A 12,234-nucleotide genomic window follows, 5' to 3' on the forward strand; every position below is an offset into this window, starting at 1 on the left:
ACGAACGGAACAATGCAGTTCAACTTGCGACTGAAAATCGACTTTGCAGACCTCAAGTTGAAGCAAATAATTTTTTTTTGAAGACACTGATTTTTCGACTCAGCAAGACGTTTTATTACACACAACACCAAACAAGTTAAAAACATGGGTTGAACAACGTTCATGGAAGTACTTCAGTAACTCTTCTTCTTTGCTGCAATGTTCAATGTCACCTTCTTTAGCTCTAAATCGTGCTACGTCTTGTTTCAATTGCCCTCGTCAATCATCGATATACCCCGTGCCAAGTTATCGTGAATGGCCTCCAAAACTTTCATGTCTTACCACGGAAGACGAAAGAAGTTTATGTAGGAAATACAAAGAAAGTGCAACATGGGTATCGTTGTAAAGATGGAATGTTTCGATTTCAACTAAAGACCAGCAGTCCGAAATGCGCCATGAACAACATTGCCGATGTTAACAGAAGATCATTCCTTCTCGATGTATTTAATTGGCTGATGACCCGCAACGATTATGAATTAAAAAACTTTGCGGAAATACGCCAACAAGGATTACTGATTGAACGGTCAAACATTACTCATTGATTTTAAGTGTGCGATTTTGGCCACCTTTACTGGAATAGATATTCGTGTGAGTCATCCTATTCTGCCGGTACATGTCATATGAGCATGTAAAGAGCCTTTTTTGTCACAGAAATATCAAATGTCATGGACCTTGGCCAAACTTTTGAAAACAAACAATTCGATTTAATTACGATCGTTGGATCTTTAAGTGGATCACGGAAGCAATTGATTCAGCAAAAAATGGGTTGTTCTCCGGCAAGAGCTTTAGACTCAAGGCACTTTTCGCCAACGTATTGGCAGTGGTAGAATTGTTTTTTAATAGACTGTACTTCTCGGTTGGGTTTACCATATGTTTTCATCACAATAAGTCCTTATTGAGTGGACATTCCTTCAATGTGCTTGGTTATAAGAACAAATTGGTTGTGATCCAACAGACCAGCTTTGTGGGAAACAATGCATGTTGCCCACGTACTTGAACAGGGGTGTATCTACGAAAAAACGAAATATAATTGGCGTTTTGAATTTCAGCAACGCAGCACGTTTACTTTGGCGTCAGGGGATGACAACATTGGCGTAGCCAGGGGGGGGGGGGTAGATTTTTTGAAATTGTACCCTTCAAAAACAAATGTGCTATATCGATTTTTTAATTATTTGTTTATGACTAAATAACCGAGAGAATGTTAACTAAATTGCCAAACAATGGTTATTATCAAACAACAATGGTCATTTACACATTGGCTTTGGCATTAATGAGTGCAAGAGTGACTTGTATTTAATTGGCTTTGGTGATAGTCTTGTTGAAGTAATATAGCAAAACATACGAGAAATAGCAAGATAGTATAAATAGTAAATACTATATAGTTTATTGCGATGTCTAAACCAAAACAAGCAAGATTGGATGCATTTTTTTCTTCAAAAAATAAAGATCAGCAGTCCTTGGGAGGAAACACCTGTTACGCCCAGGGTTAGCAGTGTTGGAGTTACTCAGGAAATAAGAACAACAGACGATCTTGGATTTATTATAAAACACCATTCGCGGTTAGCCGATGATGAGAGGTATAGACTTCTAACATCTGATGGTATAAAAAACGTCCCGCTTCTTGATACTATTAGGCAAGGTCGCCGCAAGTTTCTCAAAGTTTGGCTCGATGATGATAGGTTTTCGGTTTGGTTGGTCTACACTTAATGCTCTAATGGGGGCGGTTTGTGCAAGATTTGTGTTCTGATGCAAGTACGTTTAAAACATGGCAATCTCACTAACGCTGCTTTTGTTAACAAACCTTGCACAAAAAAATTCATCGAAAAGGCTGTTGCTCATCGTGATGCTAGTTACCATCGACAAGCAACTTTAGAAGCAAAAAGTTTTCTAAGAAGCATGGAAACTAACCAAAATGTATCTGCGAGCCTGGATTCAGAATATTCCAGACAAATAAAGGAAAATCGAAACATAATGGCTTCCATGTTAAAACGGTGATGTTCTGTGCTTCAAATAAGATATCTTTGCGAGGCCATTCGGTAGACAACGTAAACTTTATGAACCTTCTTAAATTTCGCATCGACGCCGGGGACGAAACTTTAAAAAGGCATTTTACTCACATGGCTGGTAATGCTAAATACACTAGCCCGACGATACAAAATGAAATTTTGGGTTTAGCAAAAGGTCTAATTGTTCAAGACATAGTCACTGATGCCAACCAATCGTTTTTTTTTCTGTAATAGCCGATGAGTCTTGTGATATATCAGGAAAGGAACAGCTAAGCATTGTTTTGAGATACACGAAAGCTACAGAGGTGTATGAGAGTTTCATCGGTTTTGTTGAAATGAACTCGGTTTCAGCAGAATCGATTTCTACAAGTATTTTGTCTCACCTTACCAGCACAGGATTGGATTTACATAAACTTGTCGGGCAGGGCTATGATGGAGCGTCAACAATGGCAGGTCACGTGAGTGGTGTGCAGAAGCGAATTCGCGACAAGTACCCTCGTGCATTATTTGTTCACTGTGCTGCGCACTGTTTAAACTTGGCTATAAATGATCAAAGTAAAGTTCCAACCATCAGAAACATCTGCGACATTATTAGAGAGACTATCCGTTTTTTTAGAGAAAGTCCTAAAAGACGCACATGTTTAGGACTTAACATCCCGTTGTTCTGCCCTACCAGATGGTCCGAAAAATACAAAAGCATTCGAATCTTCAAATGTAATTTTAAACGTATACTCGAATCACTTGGCGCCTTGGAGTGTGATTCCAGCGGTGATGCAAAAGCATTTTCGTTAAAATGTGCTCTGGAAAAGTCTGGAGTTACTTACGCCGTGTGTTTGATTGGGCGATTTTCGGCACTCATTGAACCGTTGGCGCGTGTAGCTCGACCTGCCTCGATGACGACTTGTGAATGGCGGCTACAATGTAAACTATGATGTTCATTGCAAATTGTTTGGTGAGTCTGATCTTTGCATCTCAATAACAGCTGACTGATTAACAGCCACACATATGTCTCTTCTTTCTTTGTATTCTTGAATAACGTTAAAGGCGAACGTTCAAATCAGCTACACATCCACATGGGATAAAAATAGAAGCCAAAAAATAGAAGTCCCAAAATAGCCGCTTTCCCGGTGGAAATAGCAGGAACAAATAGAATCCACAAATAGAACAGAACGGCGAAAACATCAAAGTCTACGCTTATATAACAGTGCGAAACATTGGCCGGTGTACGAATTCTTTTTCTCATATTACTTATATTATTTATTTTAAGGTAGCCATGTAATTTACACAGGGTGGAAACGACGCGTTATACACGAATCACGACTGCGGAAATATGTGTCATAAGGGAATAAACACTATGTTTACTGTTAGATCTTTCTGGAACCCGAAAAATGGCTGAAAATAACTTATGACTACCATAGAAACGGAAATATAAACATTAGTCTATGCAGAAATGAGGGTAACCATTTCCATTTCGTGGTGTGAAACGTTATTGCGAAATAACATGCAATCGTTTTCATAAACATTGCACAATAGTGTTGCAACCGCTACACGCGGAAGCTTCAGGCTGTCGGAGTATGTGTGCCAGATGTGAAAAACTTGATCACTTCTGTTCAGAACGTTCTATCGCAAAACCGCATAAACTCGGACACTGCGTTGGATATTTACAAAGAAGCTTGTGAAGTAGTAAATGTACAACAGCTGACTACACCCAGAATAGCCAAGAAACAAGTTTATCGCGACAACGTCAACGCGGAATTTGGACCGCAGTATTTTTTATCGTGCAGTGTATATTCCTTACATCGAAGGTCTGAGTAGTTCGCTTCAGGAACGATTTAGTGACAATTCCTCATTTTTTAATTTGCTATCGATCATTCCACCCAACAAACCAACCAAGTTAGATGAGATTGAGCGCTTGTATTGTTTAGATAACCTTGAGAGCGAAGTTATTCTGTGGAGATCTTCTCTGAGCTCTCAACTCAAACCCGAATGTTTTCATGAACTTCTTCTGAGCGCAAACGACTATCCAAGCGTTCGCAACTTAGTCCAGATCATAATGGCGTTGCCGGCAACAACTGTTGAAGCTGAACGTTCTTTTTCGTGTATGAAGCGGGTTAAGACATGGTTGCGCTCAACGATGACTTCCGATCGCCTTTCAGATATATGTGTGCTACATTGTCATCATGAAAGAATCAGCGAGGAGAAGATCAACCAGATTGTGTCAAATATGGCTGGTAGTAGGCGAAGAATGGACTTTTAATCAAAAACTTTTTTGTGTAATTTGCCTCAAAAAAATTGCTGGGTGAATTGTTCGCTATCATGTTTGTGGGCACAACTATGTCGTTTTTTGTTTTCGTTGGGTGTTCTTTAACTTGTTAAACGTCACAAAATATTGCCCCCCCCCAAAATTTTCTGCTGCCTACGCCACTGGATGACAATAATAAACCGCAGTGCGTTTTGTGTTATACTGTTCTCAGTGATGAGTCAATGAAGCCGTCAAAACTAAAACGCCACTTGCAGCAGAAACATCCAGAACATGCGGTAAGGACTTGTCGTTCTTTCAAACACAAGAGCACAGTTTTAAACAACTAAGATTGGACTCAAGTGGTTATTTTAACCAACAAAGCACTGCAAGCTTGGAGGCATCCTTAAAAGTTGCATTACAAATCGCCAAGCAAAAAAAAAACCTTACACTATCGGGGAAACACTAGTAAAGCCTTGTGTTGTGAAGATGGTCAAGTTAGTTTTAGGCGAAACAAGCGCAAGAAAAATCGAACAAGTTTCTTTGTCGAATGATACAATTAGTCGGCACAGTTTACTAATGTTATCACGGTGGTACTAAATACCGCATGTGGCCGCATGTGACCGCATGTGACCGCATGTTATCACACGGCAGGAATCTGTGAAGGACTTAAATATGCTTTTACCAAAAAATAATTTTGCGGACTTTTGAAAGCGCTGACGGTTAGAGCTATTAGGGTTGGGTGAAGGTTTGAAATTAAAATCAATCTAGAATCTGGTCTATTTTACCCCTAATGGGGCTGGAATTCTTACATTTCACATAACATGGTGTATTTTAAGAGGAATCACATGCGGCCACATGCGGTATTTAGTGCCACCCATGTTATCAGACGTCAAACAGCGGGTTGTGGAGGAAATCAAAACTTCTTCCATGTTTTCAATCAAGGCGGCTCGTGCTAGGGTGCTGCGGAGCTGCAGCACCCCTTGGATATTTGTAATTAATATTTCTTCCACAATATTACAGACAACTTCATTATACATATTTTTTATTCTCTAGCAATATAATAAGTACAATTTCCGCCTGTGATGTTTATGTTGATGCTACTGATCCGCCGGGTGTCACCCCACGTGTGCCTGGTGTCCTAGTATGAAAGCGCCACGGCCTTAAAATACAGCATATCTTATACCTCTGGGAGGCGTTTGCGGTTCAGTGTGTTGCAGTTTATGACATGGTCTCAGAAGTGGAGAATGGACAAGTGTTTGACGCCCGAAGCAATGGTTTCGACTGGGAATGTTGCCGAAAACTGGAAGCGCTTTATTCAGCGATTTCGAATTTATCTGGCGGCAGTTGGCTATGACACTAAATCGGACAAGGTAAAAAGTTCTTTGTTGTTGCATGTGCTCGGAGATAGAGGACAAGAAATTTACATTGTAATATAAATTTGTAATATGTAATATTTCCTATCGCAGTTAATTAGGATGTAGATGCGACTTTGTTATCTGGTGTTTGCGAGCTTTTACCGTATGTTTTGTCTCGTGCTGTGATTGGACGCTGTTTTGTGTGAGCACATGTGTATGATTTAACGCTTAAACGAACCGAAGTGCAAGACACGTATGTGGAGTTTCCAGGACTCGTGACGCGGTTATAACCTTGAGACTCATCAGCCACCATTAACATAAAAATTGACCACTACATTTGTTTTGTAATCATTTCTGACATGATATGCTGCACATTTTAAACTGAAACAACTTTGAGGTTTTTTTATTTTGTGAATGGCATCTGTTATTATGGGCTCACCAATAATGGTGATCTTCTGACAAAAAATACGGGATATCTGTATTAACTTGGCTGGTGCAATTGTATTTGTGGCCTTAATTAAGTGTTGGTGAAAACTGGTGTGTAGGCGTGTTTTTGCAGAAAATTGCTTATTAAGTAGAATAAAAACAATATCTCATGATTCTGACTGAAAATGGGCAACTCATTTGGGTAATGATTTATTTCAACACTAACTTAATAACGTATATCCAGTACACCTTACACTAATAAACATCACAGTCAATCTACGCATATTTATAGGTTATTACACACTGGAATACATGCGTCCATAGGCGCCGAACACGGGTATGCCGGGTATGCCTGGTATGCCGCATACCCGAGAATTGGACCAACGTTAGTCATGCGGTATTGCTTCATGGAAATACATACACAATTGATTTCAATCGTTATTATTTCACAGCACATGAACTATTCGCATTCATTACAATCGTGACATCTTCAAGCAGCATTAGAATTTAAACATTAAAGGGTGGCAAAAAGCACAACAAAGGTGTTGGCGCTAACGCTACCCCGGCTATTACGTCAACAACCACGTGATAAAAAGTTTAGCGTTTGTGAACTAAATTATGAGAATACAGTTCTAACTTTTAACTGCCTTTACCTCAAGGACAAAGACTGTCTAGTTTCAACCGAAAAAACAACAGCGGTTATTGTTACGTCACAACGTAAGGCTGGTACTTTTAGAGTGTTAGCTTGTCGAAAATTTCTGGCAGGTCAGGACGTTGTTTGAAGTACACTAAACTTTAAAATTAATAATGTGTCACGTACAATTCACTGCGTTAAATAGGCTACACGTTGTAAACGAAACAAACGACTTTAAAACGTATGAAACGATTTTTTGGCCAGAAGTGTTTGCGTTTTGTTGCGTGAAAACAAAGCATTTTTATAATAGTTGTTACAGAGAAGAAAGTAAATGTTTTAACATTATAGTAAATTGCGGTGTAAGGTGACGTCCAAGCTAAATCTTTTTTACCATTATTGTTCCATCTCCCCGTAATTTCGGCAAGTTGGTCCTATTTTTGTAATGTGCAATGCAATGTTAGCGCGCACAAACACGCATTCAATTGCAACAGTAGCAGAAGGGTCATGACGTCATTTTGTGACGTCATATAATGTGGCATACCCGGGAAAAATTTAAAGCCGGCGCCTATGCATGCGTCCTATTAAGCTACCAATCATATCTGCAAAAATCGCTATACAAATGCCCAAAATAAAAATTATCGTCATTTTTCCACTCTCTCCCCATTGCCCGCAATGCATTTTTTGGGCTTCCTTAGCAGCCGCAATTACGCTTAAATTTGCTTCAACCGTGAGGGCCAGTAGCGCAATCCAGGGTTTATAGAGATCAGTGCGGTACACCCGCGGGTTCTGCTGGCCAAATGAAACCCGCCTCAACGGAAACACCAGCGCCGTTCCTCAGAACGTTTCATGTGATCCCGTAGGCAAACCCGAATGTCCCGACCATAGGCGCAGACTTTAATTTTTTTCCTGGTATGCCACATATATGACGTCATGAAATACCAAATTCATTTCCTGTCGCTACATATGATAAGGCTTGCAGCATATAAGTTTACATACCATAGTTTTACTGCCAGGCCCTTCTGCTAGTGTTGCAATTCAACGCATGCTGGTGCCTGGTAACGCGGTTTACAAATAACATTACAAATAAATGGAACCCACCTGCCGAAATTACGGGGAGGCGGAACAATAAAGACAAGAAAAGATTTAGGTCGGACGCGTCACCTTACGTCGCAAATTACTATAGTGTTTAACATTAATTTTCTCAGTAATAACGTTTACAAAAATTCTTTGTTTTCACGCAACAAAGCCCACACACTTTGTCCATTGTAAAAATCGTTTCATACGTTTTTACACAAAATCGTTTGTTTTGTTTACAACGTGTCGCCTATTTAATGCAGTTACTTCAAACGATGTCCTAACCTGCCATAAACTTTGACAAGCTAACACAATTTTCAAAGGTACCACCAACCTTTGTGGCGTAACCTTAAGGAACCAGACAGTCAATGTTCTTGCGTTAAAGGCAGGTAGAACAAAGATTGGACTGTGTTCTTCAAATTAGTTAACAAACGCTCTAAACCTTTTTATCACGTGGTTGTTATCGTATAACAGCGGCGTTTCCCCTTCTCCCGTCAGGGAGCACCAACAACACCCTTGTTTTATTTTTTTACCGGCCTTTAATGTTCACATTCAAATGCTTCTTGAAGACGTTACAATTGTAATGAATGCGAATAATTCATGGGTTGTGAAAAAAACGCGATTAAAATCTAGGGTTGGCAAGCCGGTCAGTTGACAGCACTTTATTTGACCGGTCAAATACTATTTTTAATTTTAAAAATCAAATGTGGTAAATTTTCTTGGTTGTTGTGTTACCGAAATTTTTGCGTCGTTATGTCACCTTGTTTCACGTTAGCCACATCAAGAGTTGTTTTCTGTGTATATGCTTATTTTCCTAGAACGTAGTTAGTTACCTTAATTTCACGATGTGTTTTTCATGAATTTCACTTCAATTCCGCTTTTTACCATTATACGGGAATTTAACCCACGGCACACATTGTGTTCACTGCACCTGTTTTAACTCCTCCCCTGTCGTTGCCTTTTGCAGCATTCCGGCTGCAATCCCAGGTGCAACCTTCTCAAGTAAGCCGCTAGGGCTATGATAATTGACCAGTGGGTTTCGACCATGTGACTTGTTAGTTTCCTTGTTTCTTTTACCAGTTTCGACGCGATCCCTTTTTCGTGTGTTTTCCAGTCCTTTTGCGGGCCGCGTGTTGTTGCGAGGAGTTCTTCCCCGGCTGTCGTACTGTTCAGTTGTGTTGATTTTTGTGCAGCGCAGTGACTTTGCCAATATTGTAGAGTTTTATTTAGTGTTTTTAAATAAAGACAGCAGTGCTCGAACGCGTCTAAACTAGGGTTTTTCGTGACTAGCCGTTAGTGCAGTGTTCGAGGGCTTTTGGCAACCATTTAATTGGGCGCCACACAAATTGGGGAGCACGCCAGGACCTTGCAGTCACGCAGGCGCGTTCATAGCACGGGGGAAGGGGTCTGGTTCTTGTTGATTTTATTATGTCTTTTAATTTGAGTATGTCGCCTCCTTATTTTAAATGCGGTGACAATTTTAATACTTTTTTTATGCTTTTTAATTCGTATTGCGCAAGTGTCAAGGTCACAGACGACGTCAAACGTCATTTGTTTTTAACCCACGTCGATAAAGACTACTTGTGGGACCTTAGCAAAGGAACAGGCGACGTGTACCAATTATCTTTTGAAGAACTCGTGACAAAGGCAAAGCTCGGGGAAACAACCATGAGAATTTAACAATATTGCGTAATGAACTCATAAATCGTGCACAAGGGCCTCAGGAAGGAGGACGTGCGTTCGTTTATGACCTGCAATTACTTGCTGCGCGCGTATCCTGCCGATGGGGAAGCTGCGATAAAAAATGAAGTTTTGTTTTTGGCTTCATTGCGCGGCCTCCCCGACCGCCAGCTTGCGGCCTCTTTAGGGCGTGAAATTGTTCAACGCGACTTTTGCACTGCAGCCAGCAGAGTTGCCGCTATGGACGCCCAACCCCATATCCTTCCAGTGACGATGCTTCAAGCCCCAACGGAAAGGCAAGAACTAAAGGAGATGCTGTCCAAGATGGACGAGCACCTACAGCAGTCCGTTTGTATGCTTCGACGTGAACTCAACGAGGTAGGGGCAGAAGTTGCAAGGATAAGCTATCAAGATCATCGTCCGACGGCATACGACAGGCACCGTCCGTCCTTTCGTCCAGCAAATAAGTCAGTACGGAAATGTTTTATTTGTAACGCAGGAGGACATTTGGCGAGAATTTGCAAGGCGAACTCACGTAGGCAGCAGCCGTCTATACATTCCAGGGACGCACCACAAGATGTCAGAAGAACCGGAGTGGTGAGGAACATTCGGCGGAGTGGTGAGGAACGTTCAAAACACGGGGACTCTCCACACCAGCCGGGCGTTCGTGTAGACCGGCTCATTACCCCACAGAAGATGCAACATGATGTGATTTCGGCTCTATATAACGCACCTCATGGTGGCGGACACCTTGAAGTGGCCAAAACGTGTTCCAAAGTTGGCGAACGGCACTGTTACCGAAATTTTTGCGTCGTTATGTTATCACCTTGTTTCACGTTAGCCACCACCTGTGTCTTGTATTTGTCTTTAGTTCACTAAGTATGTTTATCAAGAGTTGTTTTCTGTGTATATGCTTATTTTCCTAAAACGTAGTTAGTTACCTTAATTTCACGATGTGTTTTTCATGTATTTCACTTTAATTCCGCTTCACATCTCTTTGTTACGTTCACGTTTACCTTTTAATTGTGTTCACTGCACATGTTTTAACTCCTCCCCTGTCGTTGCCTTTTGCAGCATTCCGGCTGCAATCCCAGGTGCAACCTTCTCAAGTAAGCCGCTAGGGCTATAATTGACCAGTGGGTTTCGACCATGTGACTTGTTAATTTCCTTGTTTCTTTTACCAGTTTCGACGCGATCCCTTTTTCGTGTGTTTTCCAGTCCTTTTGCGGACCGCGTGTTGTTGCGAGGAGTTCTTCCCCGCAGCGCAGTGACTTTGCCAATATTGTAGAGTTTTATTTAGTGTTTTTAAATAAAGACAGCAGTGCTCGAACGCGTCCAAACTAGGGATTTTCGTGACTAGCCGTTAGTGCAATGTTCGAGGGCTTTTGGCAACCATTAAATTAGGCGCCACAGTTGGAAAGGGTAAATTGTTTCTAAAAACCCGCTGGTAGAACATTTTAGGGTATACTCTTGTATTAATAAGTGCCTATAGATGTGTTTTGTTCATTTGCAATAAATTTAAGGTTTCAATGCAACTAAAAGGCATGGATCACTTCTAACATTTTTTGTGCCAGATAAAAAAATCTAAATAATTTAAAGCATCTGAGTTAACTTGTAGATCTACAGTCCTTTTTTCTATAGTTGATCCATAAATTGTTTGTAGCTATATTTAGCTTATAATTTCCCTGAATAGATTTTTATGGATAAGTTACAGGTCAGTACTTATTGGGAATCTGATGTATGAGAATCCAGTTCACAAATGTTATTACTGAATGAAAATTACAGACACACAGGTGAGGCCATTGATAAAATGAAGCATGCAATGCAGTCGGAAAAGTCTATAATATAATACAAACTGGACATTTCACAAACAAATTTACATGAGTTGAAACCTTTATTTCCATTACTTCTCTTCAACTGGGGTTCCGCGAAACCCTAGGGTTCCGTACTAACCTCACAGGGGTTCAATGATCTTTAAGGGTTGCTCAGGGGCTGGCTGCGGTTTGTTTTACAAATATGAATCATAACAACATCATTGTTGCGAAGAGCAGTGCTCGCCTGTACAATTTAGTGAACCTTGGTTGCACCATTGATCAATTGTGACGTAATAAACACAGCCTTAATACACTCTGACACAACTGCGAGATAAATGTAGAAACGACGATTACAAGTAACATGGCAATGTATTTCAAAGAATCGTTCAACTGATGTCAACTTATGTAAAAATGCATGTTTTTTCCTTGATGTAGCTTATTACATTTGTTGAAATTATTTTATGGGGGTTCCGCAAAGTTTGACAAAACACCATGAGGGTTCCATGCCGCTAAAAGGCTGAAGAGCACTACTGACGTATGGTTTAGAACATGGGTGGGGAATCTGCGGCCCATTTGCCTTTTTAATGCGCCCCCCCCGTCACAGTTTCGTTAAAGAACAGTATACAACATAGCATAAAAAAAATGGTAATGTATAAATATTTCGTTGAAATGACTCCGACGTAATTGGTAATCTCCCCATTCCACATTATGACGCCACACTGCATACCAAAATGTATATAAACCACCACACATAAAGGTGGTCCCCTGAAACCCACAATGGTTGTAATTTCCACCCTACCAAAGGTGAGATGGAAATGACCACACTTCCACCTATATCTTGACTTATCACCACCTACTTAGAAAGTGCTACAGTAACCTATGGTTTATTGGAAACTACCCTTGCCTTGTCCACTTAGTCACCTTTACAAACACTTATATACCATATAGGTTGAACTTGCCTGGC

Source organism: Phallusia mammillata, chromosome 6 (assembly GCF_965637545.1).
Source record: "Phallusia mammillata chromosome 6, kaPhaMamm4.hap1.1, whole genome shotgun sequence".
NCBI classification, from domain to species: Eukaryota; Metazoa; Chordata; class Ascidiacea; order Phlebobranchia; family Ascidiidae; genus Phallusia; species Phallusia mammillata.